This window comes from Dama dama, chromosome X (genome assembly GCF_033118175.1).
Source record: "Dama dama isolate Ldn47 chromosome X, ASM3311817v1, whole genome shotgun sequence".
Taxonomy (NCBI): domain Eukaryota; kingdom Metazoa; phylum Chordata; class Mammalia; order Artiodactyla; family Cervidae; genus Dama; species Dama dama.
In genome coordinates, this window is record NC_083714.1 from 43,384,376 (window position 1) to 43,393,098 (window position 8,723).

The following is an 8,723-nucleotide window of genomic DNA, read 5'->3' on the forward strand; positions in this document are numbered from 1 at the left end:
ACATACCAGGTGGGATACCTTGGCCTTGGGCAAGATGTTGACCTGCCCTGATTCTCACTTTTGCTTATCTGTCAAAGGTGGTGCTTAATGGTACCTACCTCCTAGGGTTCTTGTCAGCATCCAGGGCATTGACGTCTGTCAAAATGTTGAAGCAGTGTCTGACACTTGGTAAATACCGCTTAAGTGAGCAATTCCTGGTGTGTAGTAACTGCTATCCTGGTGTTTGTTAAACAAACAGCTCTGGGTAAGCCTTTCCTGCATTGAGCAAACACTTCATGCCTGTTGTGTTCAAGGCATGGTCACATGTGCAAAGAGCATGAAGACATGTTAGAAGTCAACCTTGCCCTCAGAGCTTCTACTGTCTTTCATGTGAGGCAATATAGATATGAAAATAGCTAGAACGTAAAGCCATGTATGTATAGGTAGTGTCTTGAGTGGTGCTCAGTGCTTTCCAAATACAGAGGGGGAAGACACAGCAGGAATTGTGGAGAAACCCATGTGAGATTTCACTTGTGCCTTGAGAACAGTATAGACATTGTGCTGGGTGAGGATTACTAGAAATGGGGTCACAAATTATTGCCAGAGTGATAAGCATGGAGCAAGTCTGGGAGGAGGGAAAGCCCAATGCCTGTTTAGGAAAAGGTGATTGAATTCAGTTTCATTAAAGCATCAGGTTTGAGTGTGGAAGTAGGAGAAAATTCCAGGGGTACAAGACTGGAGCTGATAATGATTTCTGTAAGAATTTCTTTAATATTAATTTCTTATAGATAGAATGCAAGCATTAGGACATCAGGATCTGTGTCTGTCTTATTCTATGCTTTATCCCCAGGGCCTAGTATGGTACTTAGCAAAAAGTAGGGTCTCAAGATGAAAATTTCAAATATATGAATAAATGAAACAAATAGGTTTTAAGAAAAAAAATCGTAAAAAAAGATTTGGACCATGGTGTCAGAATAGAGAAGCTTTTGAAGAAGAGAAAGATGTGAGATTCAATGTCATAGAGGTAGGCTAGCTCTTTGGAAAGTACTCAAAATATGTGAATCAAAAACAGAGAAATGTGAAGATCCTCAGCTTGGGAGTCTGAGGATCTTCAGATCCTCTAAAATGAGGATCTTAAATGAGCTTCTTAACCCAAACCCACAGGTCATAAGGAAAGGAGGAGGAGACACATTGGGAAGGCAGCTATCCCTGTGATCACCTGAGCTGGTGATGGGCCTTTCTGAGACACACAGGGGAGGGACTGACTGGGGGCACCATAGACCTTAGAGTCTTAAGAGAAATAGATTGTACTAATGTCAACAAGTTGGTTGTACTGTAGTTACCAAGATGTTACCCTTGGGGGAGCTTGGGTATCAGATACATAAGATCTCTTTGAATAATCTCTCACTTTTGCATGTAAATCTACAATTACTCAATAAAGATTTCAATAAAATCTATTATTAACAGATAATTATAAAATCAAATCTGAAAATAATTTTTTTTCAAAGGGAAATGGGAGAGAATCTCTAAGTCAGAGAGGCAAGTGGTAGGACTCCCAGGCCACCTCAGGTGTTTTGGCAATTTCTGCCCAGTGTACAATGTAGAGAATGCTTGTGCGGGCTGGTGGGACAGAGTGCCTCATCAGTGATGTCTGTCCTACATGCAGGAGGAGGAGTCCTCAGAACAAGTGCTACATGTTTATCATCTATTCAATGATGACGTGGCATTGTGACATCCGGGGCCAGGGCAGGGATTTTGAGGCAGTGGGGCCTGGTTTCAGTTCAGTCGCTCAGTCATGTCTGACTCTTTGTGACCCCATGAACCGCAGCATGCCAGGCCTCCCTGTCCATCACCAACTCCTGGAGTCCACCCAAACCCATGTTTATTGAGTCAGTGATGCCATCCAACCATCTCATCCTCTGTCGGCCCCTTCTCCTCCTGCCCCCAATCCCTCCCAGCATCAGGGTCTTTTCCAGTGAGTCAGCTCTTCACATCAGGTGGGCAAAGTACTGGAGTTTCAGCTTAAACATCAGTCCTTCCAATGAACACCCAGGACTGATCTCCTTTAGGATGGACTGGTTGGATCTCCTTGCAGTCCAAGGGACTCTCAAGAGCCTTCTCCAACACCACAGTTCAAAAGCATCAATTTTTTGGCACTCAGCTTTCTTCACAGTCCAACTCTCACATCCATACATGACCACTGGAAAAACCATAGCCTTGACTAGACAGATCTTTGTTGACAAAGTAATGTCTCTGCTTTTTAATATGCTGTCTAGGTTGCTCATAACTTTCCTTTCAAGGAGTAAGCATCTTTTAATTTCATGGCTGCAATCACCATCTGCAGTGATTTTGGAGCCAAGAAAAATAAAGTCAGCCACTGTTTCCACTGTTTCCCCATTTATTTGCCAGGAAGTGATGAGACCAGATGCCATGATCTTAGTTTTCTGAATATTGAGCTTTAAGCCAACTTCTTCACTCTCCTCTTTCACTTTCATCAAGAAGCTCTTTAATTCTTCTTCACTTTCTGCCATAAGGGTGGTGTCATCTGCATATCTGAGGTTATTGATATTTCTCCCGGCAATCTTGATTTCAGCTTGTGCTTCCTTCAGCCCAGTGTTTTTCATGCTGTACTCTGCATATAAGTTAAATAAGCAGGGGGACAATATACAGCCTTGACATACTCCTTTTCCTATTTGGAACCAGTCTGTTGGTCCATGTCCAGTTCTAATGGTTGCTTCCTGACCTGCATACAGATTTCTCAAGAGGGAGGTCAGGTGATCTGGTATTCCCATCTCTTTCAGAATTTTCCATAGCTTACTGTGATCCACACAGTCAAAGGCTTTGGCAACAAATCCCACCACTGTAGGCCACTCCCTATAAGTCCAGGTAGGGGCCCATTTGTGAGCAGTCTTGTGTACCAGCTGGCTCCTAAAGAGATGAGAACCATGGCTCTTCTAACAGTAGCTGATGTTCATTGAACATTTCCCAGTGGCCAGGCCTTGTGGTAAGTGCTTTACATAAATTAATTTACTGAATCCTCATGGCAAACCCATTACTTACCTTCAAAAACTAGGCTTTCTGATGCCCATGTGTCTCAACCCTGGCCTAATAGGTGTTCTGCTTGCCCACCAGGTCCTTGGCTGATACCTAGTTCTTTCTAGAGCAGTAAGAGGTCCTGAGGATGGGGCTCTGAGCATCCCCTCCCCTCAAGCTTCTCCCACCTATGGCCCTGATTGCTGGCCAATCAGGAAGTGGCAAAGTGTGACTCTGAAGGGAGCCTGGACTTCCTCCTTCACACAGCAGTGCTGAAGGGCAGGAATCTTGGGTAACGATGGCTGACATCCGTGGAGCATTTACTGGGTGCTAGACACTGCTCAGCCACATTAGACTGCCGCTCTCGTCCTCTCGTCTCATCCCCACCAGCATCCTGTGAAATTGATAGGATTTCCATCCCCTTTTTCCTGATAAAGAGGTCAAAGTGAAGTTGCCCATGTACAAAGAACTGGTCTATGGAGAGCAGGTGTTTGAACCCAGGTCTGGCTGAGCATCGGCTTCCCAGGGGGCTCAGTAGTAAAGAATCCTCCTGCCAATGCAGCAGATGTGGCTTCGATCCCTGGGCTGGGAAGATCCCCTGGAGAAGGGAAAGACAACCCACTCCAGTATTCTTTCCTGAAGAATCCCCATGGACAGAGGAGCCTGGCAGGCTACAGTCCATTGGATCTCAAAGAGTCAGACACGACTGAGTGACTGTGAGCTTGCATGCATGCGTACATTGGCTGATGCAACAGCCCATGATCACTTTCAGGGATCTGTCTAGAACCCAGATAGGTGCTCAGTAAATATGTGAGGAATGAATGAAATTCACTCAAAAGCGCCAACCTTTGGTAGTGCTAGTAGATCCCAACCTAAGTATACTGAAACGAGGTAGCAAACTGGTCAAGTGGGGTAATGGACATGCCCCTAGCTTGTACTTAAAAGACCCATCTTCTCAAAGAAGACATTAAGGAAAGAGTTGTTGATGTCTGTAGAGCATCTGCTAAGTACTGGACTGGGTGTGCTTGGGGGTACATATCAAGGATAGATGAGACAAGATCCCATGTTTTAGGAAGCAGTGTTGTGGGGGAGGTTGTAACTGTTGTGAACTTCATGGTGTGTACCTGTTGTTTCCATCTTGTGAGTCCCACTTATCCCCATCTTCTTGCCTCACCATGCAAGTTGCAGTCCTCACCATGCCTTGTATGTGTTTCTACAACCTACTGAATCACTCTTGGTGTGGTGGTGGTGGTGGTGGGGCAGCCATCTGTGTTTTAATAAGTGCTCCAAGTGATTCTGATGCACCCTCAAGTTTGAGAACCACTGATTTATATCAAAGATGTGGGATGTAACTGGTGCTTCGTAAATGGCCAAGGTGGTTATTTGGAATGGTTCTGATACTTTGGAGAACTGAGGAGTCAAGAAATTGTGGTTCCTGAAGGAGCCAGTATGGACCTGGATTTGTTCCAGTTTGTCCAGGACCTCCCTGGGTTTAGCACTGAAAGTCCCACTTCCTGGAAACCCGCTTAGTCCCAGGCAGCTAATCGTCTTTCTGGTCAAGGACAACACAAGCCCATGTTTTTCCCAGTGGTACCAGGGTGCAATGATTTGTCCTGATTTTACAGATGGAGAAACAACAGAGAGAGGTTTCACAGTCAGGAAGAAAGTGGCGGTGTCAGGATTCACATCTGGGTCCATTTCACTCCAGATTCTATGCTCTTAACAAATTCCTGGAAGCACAATTGCTATGTCAAAGAGCATGAATGTGAAAACTTTCTAACTCTATGTCTGAACCCAGAGGCATAACATATATTTTTATATACTATTAGTGTATATAACATATATATAAATATACATATGACAAAAATAGATATATATATGACAATAGTGTGTAAAATATATGTATAAATAAATATACATTATATACGTAACAGTATATATAAATACATATATACATCTATATAACAGTATATATATATATCACAACAATAAATATATGTGACAACAGTGTATAAAATATATATATATCAGTATACATAAGTACATATATATATTCCAGTATATTAAATATATATACACAACAATAAATATATAAATATGACAACAGTATATAGAAATACAGTCATATATAGTTATATATATTTGTGAAAGTATTGGTTCCCTGTGGTCCTGTGTGTAACTTGCATAGTATTTGCATATAACCTATGCACATCCTCCTATATACTTCAAAGCATCTCTAATTAATAATATCTAGTTTGATGTAAATACTGTGTAAGTAGTTATAAATACAAGGCAAACACTATGTAAAGAGTTGCTGATATGCAGCAAATTCAAGTTTGATTTTCTGGAATTTTTGGATTCTTTTAATGAGTATTTTAGATCCACCATTGTTTGAATTCATGGATGTGGAATCTTGGGTATGGAGGACCAACTGTATTTGTTTTACCCATAAAACCATCAAAAGGGCCTTATGAATCTGTTTAATCTTTGCCAATCTGATAAGCAGTCCTCATATCTTCAGATGCACATCATCTGACCTGTTTACTGTGCTCTGTTGCACTGCAGAGTTGAGTGTAATTTGAGACAGAAAATTGAATGGAGCGCTCTTGATCTAATGTGAACTTCATTGAAGTAAAGTCCCGATGCTATTCAGAAGCTTCTAGGGGCACTATCAAGGGTACATATGTTATTAAAGCCCTGTTAGGATGAATGCCCCATTTAACTGGTCCCAAGTAGACACCAGAATTGGAGAGGTCAACTCTGTGAAGAAGTTTGTTGGACTTCTCTAAACCTCCAGTGACATCTCCTTTCTCCAAGTTGCAATCACAGTCTTGGTGTCAGATTGTTTTCTTTCTTTTTTCGTTCAGTTGAAGTATAGTTGATTTACGATGATTCAGGTGTACAGCAAAGTGATTCAGTTATACATACATATATATATATTTCAGATTTTTTTCCATTATAGGATATTAAAAGATATTGAATACAGTTCCCTGTGCTATACAGTAGATCCTTCTTGTTTATTTTATATATAGTAGTGTATATCTGTTAACCCCAAATTCTCAAAATTTATCCCTCCCTCCCTTTCCCCTTTGGTAACTGTAAGTTTGTTTCTATGTCTGTAAGCCTGTTTCTGTTTTGTAAATAAATTCATTTATGTAATTTTTTCAATTCCACATATGTGATAGCATACAGCATCTTCCTGTGTCTGACTTACTTCACTAAGTATGATAATCTCTAGGTCCATCCATGTTGTTGCAAATGACAATATTTCATTCTTTTTATGGCCAAGCAATATTTCATTGAATATCTATAGCTTTATCTATATTTATGTCTACATCTATATATCTATATACCATACCACATCTTCTTAAGCCAGTCATCTGTTGATGGGCACTTGGATTGCTTCTATGTCTTAGCTATTTTAAATAGTGCTATTGTGAACATTGGGGTGCATGTATCTTTTCAAATTTCACAATGTTCAGATATGTTTTCATCTTTTCCAGTTATATGCCCAGGAGTGGGATGGCTGGATCATGCAGTAAATGTATTTTCAGTTTTTTAAGGCAGCTCCACATTATTCTCCATAATGGCTGCACCAATTTACATTGCTACCAAGGGTGTATGGGGATTTCCTTCCCCCTCCTCTCTCCAGCATTTATTGTTTGTAGATTTTTTGATGATGATCATTCTGATGGATGTAAGGTGATACCTCATTGTAGTTTTTTTATTTGCATTTCATTAATAATTAGCTATGCTGAACATCTTTTCATGTGCCTGTTGGACATCTGTATGTCTTCTTTGGAGAAATGTCTGTTTAGATCTTCTGCCTATTTGACTGAGTTGTTTGTTTTTTTGCTGTTTAGTTGTATGAGCTAGGTGTATATTTTGGATATTAAGCCCTTGTCAGTCACATTGTCTGCAAGCATTTTTTCCCATTCCATAGGTTGTCTTTTTATTTTGTTTATGGTTTCCTTTTCTGTGCAAAAGCTTTTATGTTTAATTAGGTCCCGTTTGTTTATTTTTGTTTTTGTTCCCATTACTCTAGGAGATGGGTCCAAAATAATATTCCTGCAATTTACATCAAAGTGTGTTCTGCCTATATTTTCCTCTAAGAGTTTTATAGTATCTAGTAATACTTTTAGGTCTTTAATCCATTTTGAGTTTATTTTGTATATGTTGTTAGAGAATGTTCTTGTTCTTTTAGATGTAGCTGTCCAATTTTCTCAGCACCAGTTATTGAAGAGACTGTCTCCTCTACATTGTATATTTTTGCCTCCTTTGTCATAGATTAATTGACCATAGTGTATAGGTTTATGTCTCTTGGCTCTCTATCCTATTCCATTGATCTGTGTGTCTGTTTTTTAATATGTTTATTTGGCTGTGCTGGGTCTTAGTTGTAACACTTGAGATCTTTAGTTATGACATGTGGGATCTAGTTCCCTGACCAGGGATTGAACCCAGGCCCCCAGCAGTAGGAGCATGGAGTCTTAGCCACTGGACTACCAGGGACGTCCCTATGTGTTTATTTTTGTGCCAGTACCATACTGTGTTGATGCCTATAGTTTTGTAGTATAGTCTGTATGTTAGGGAACATGATTATTCCTCCAGTAGAGTTCTTCTTTCTGAAGATTGTTTTGGGTATTCAGTGTCTTTTGTGTTTCTATACAGAATTTTAGCTCAGATGGTAAAGAACCTGCCTGCAATGCAGGAGACCCAGATTCGATTCCTGGAATGGGAAGATCCCATGCAGAAGGAAATGGCAACCCACTCCATTATTCTTGCCTGGAGAATCCCATGGACAGAGGAGCCTGGCGGGCTACAGTCCATGGGGTCACAAGAGTCAGGCACAACTTAGCAGCTAAACCACCACAAATTTTAAAATATTTGTTCTCATTCTGTGAAAAATGTTTTTGGTATATTGATATGGGGTTTTGTTGAAACTGTAGATTGCCTTGGGTTGTATGATCATTTTAACAGTATTAACTCTTCCAATCTAAGAACATTATGTATCTATTTGTTGGTGTCATCTTCAGTTTCTTTCATCAGTGTCTTACAGTTTTGGGGGTACAGGTCTTTTGCTTCCTTAGATAAGTTTATTCCTAGGTATTTTATTCTTTTTGATGCAATGGTAAATAGGATTGTTTCCTTAATTTCTCTATTGATATTTGTTAGTGTATAGAAATGTAACATATTTCTGTATGTTAATTTTGTATCCTGCAATTTTACCAAATTCATTGATGAGCTCTAGAAGTTTTCTTGTAGCATTTTTAGGATTTTCTATGTATAATAATATGTTATCTGCAGTGACAGTTTTACCCCTTCCTTTCCAGTTTGAATCCTTTTATTTATTTATTTTCTTCTCTGATTGCTGTGGCTAGGACTTCCAAAACTATGTTGAATAAAAGTGGTGAGAATGGACATTCTTATCTTGTTCATGATCTTAGGGGAAATGATTTCAGCTTTTCAGCATTGAATATGTTATCTGTGGGTTTGTCATATATGGCCTTTATTATGTTGTGGTATGTTCTCTCTATACCCATTTTCTGGACAGGTTTTTTTTTTATCTTAAATGGATGTTGAATTTTATCAAAAGCTTTTTTTCTGCATCTATTGAGATCACCATATGGTTTTTATTCTTCAGTTTGTTGATGTGGTGTATCACATTGATTTGTAGATATTGAAAATCCTGGCATCCTTTGGATTAATGCCAC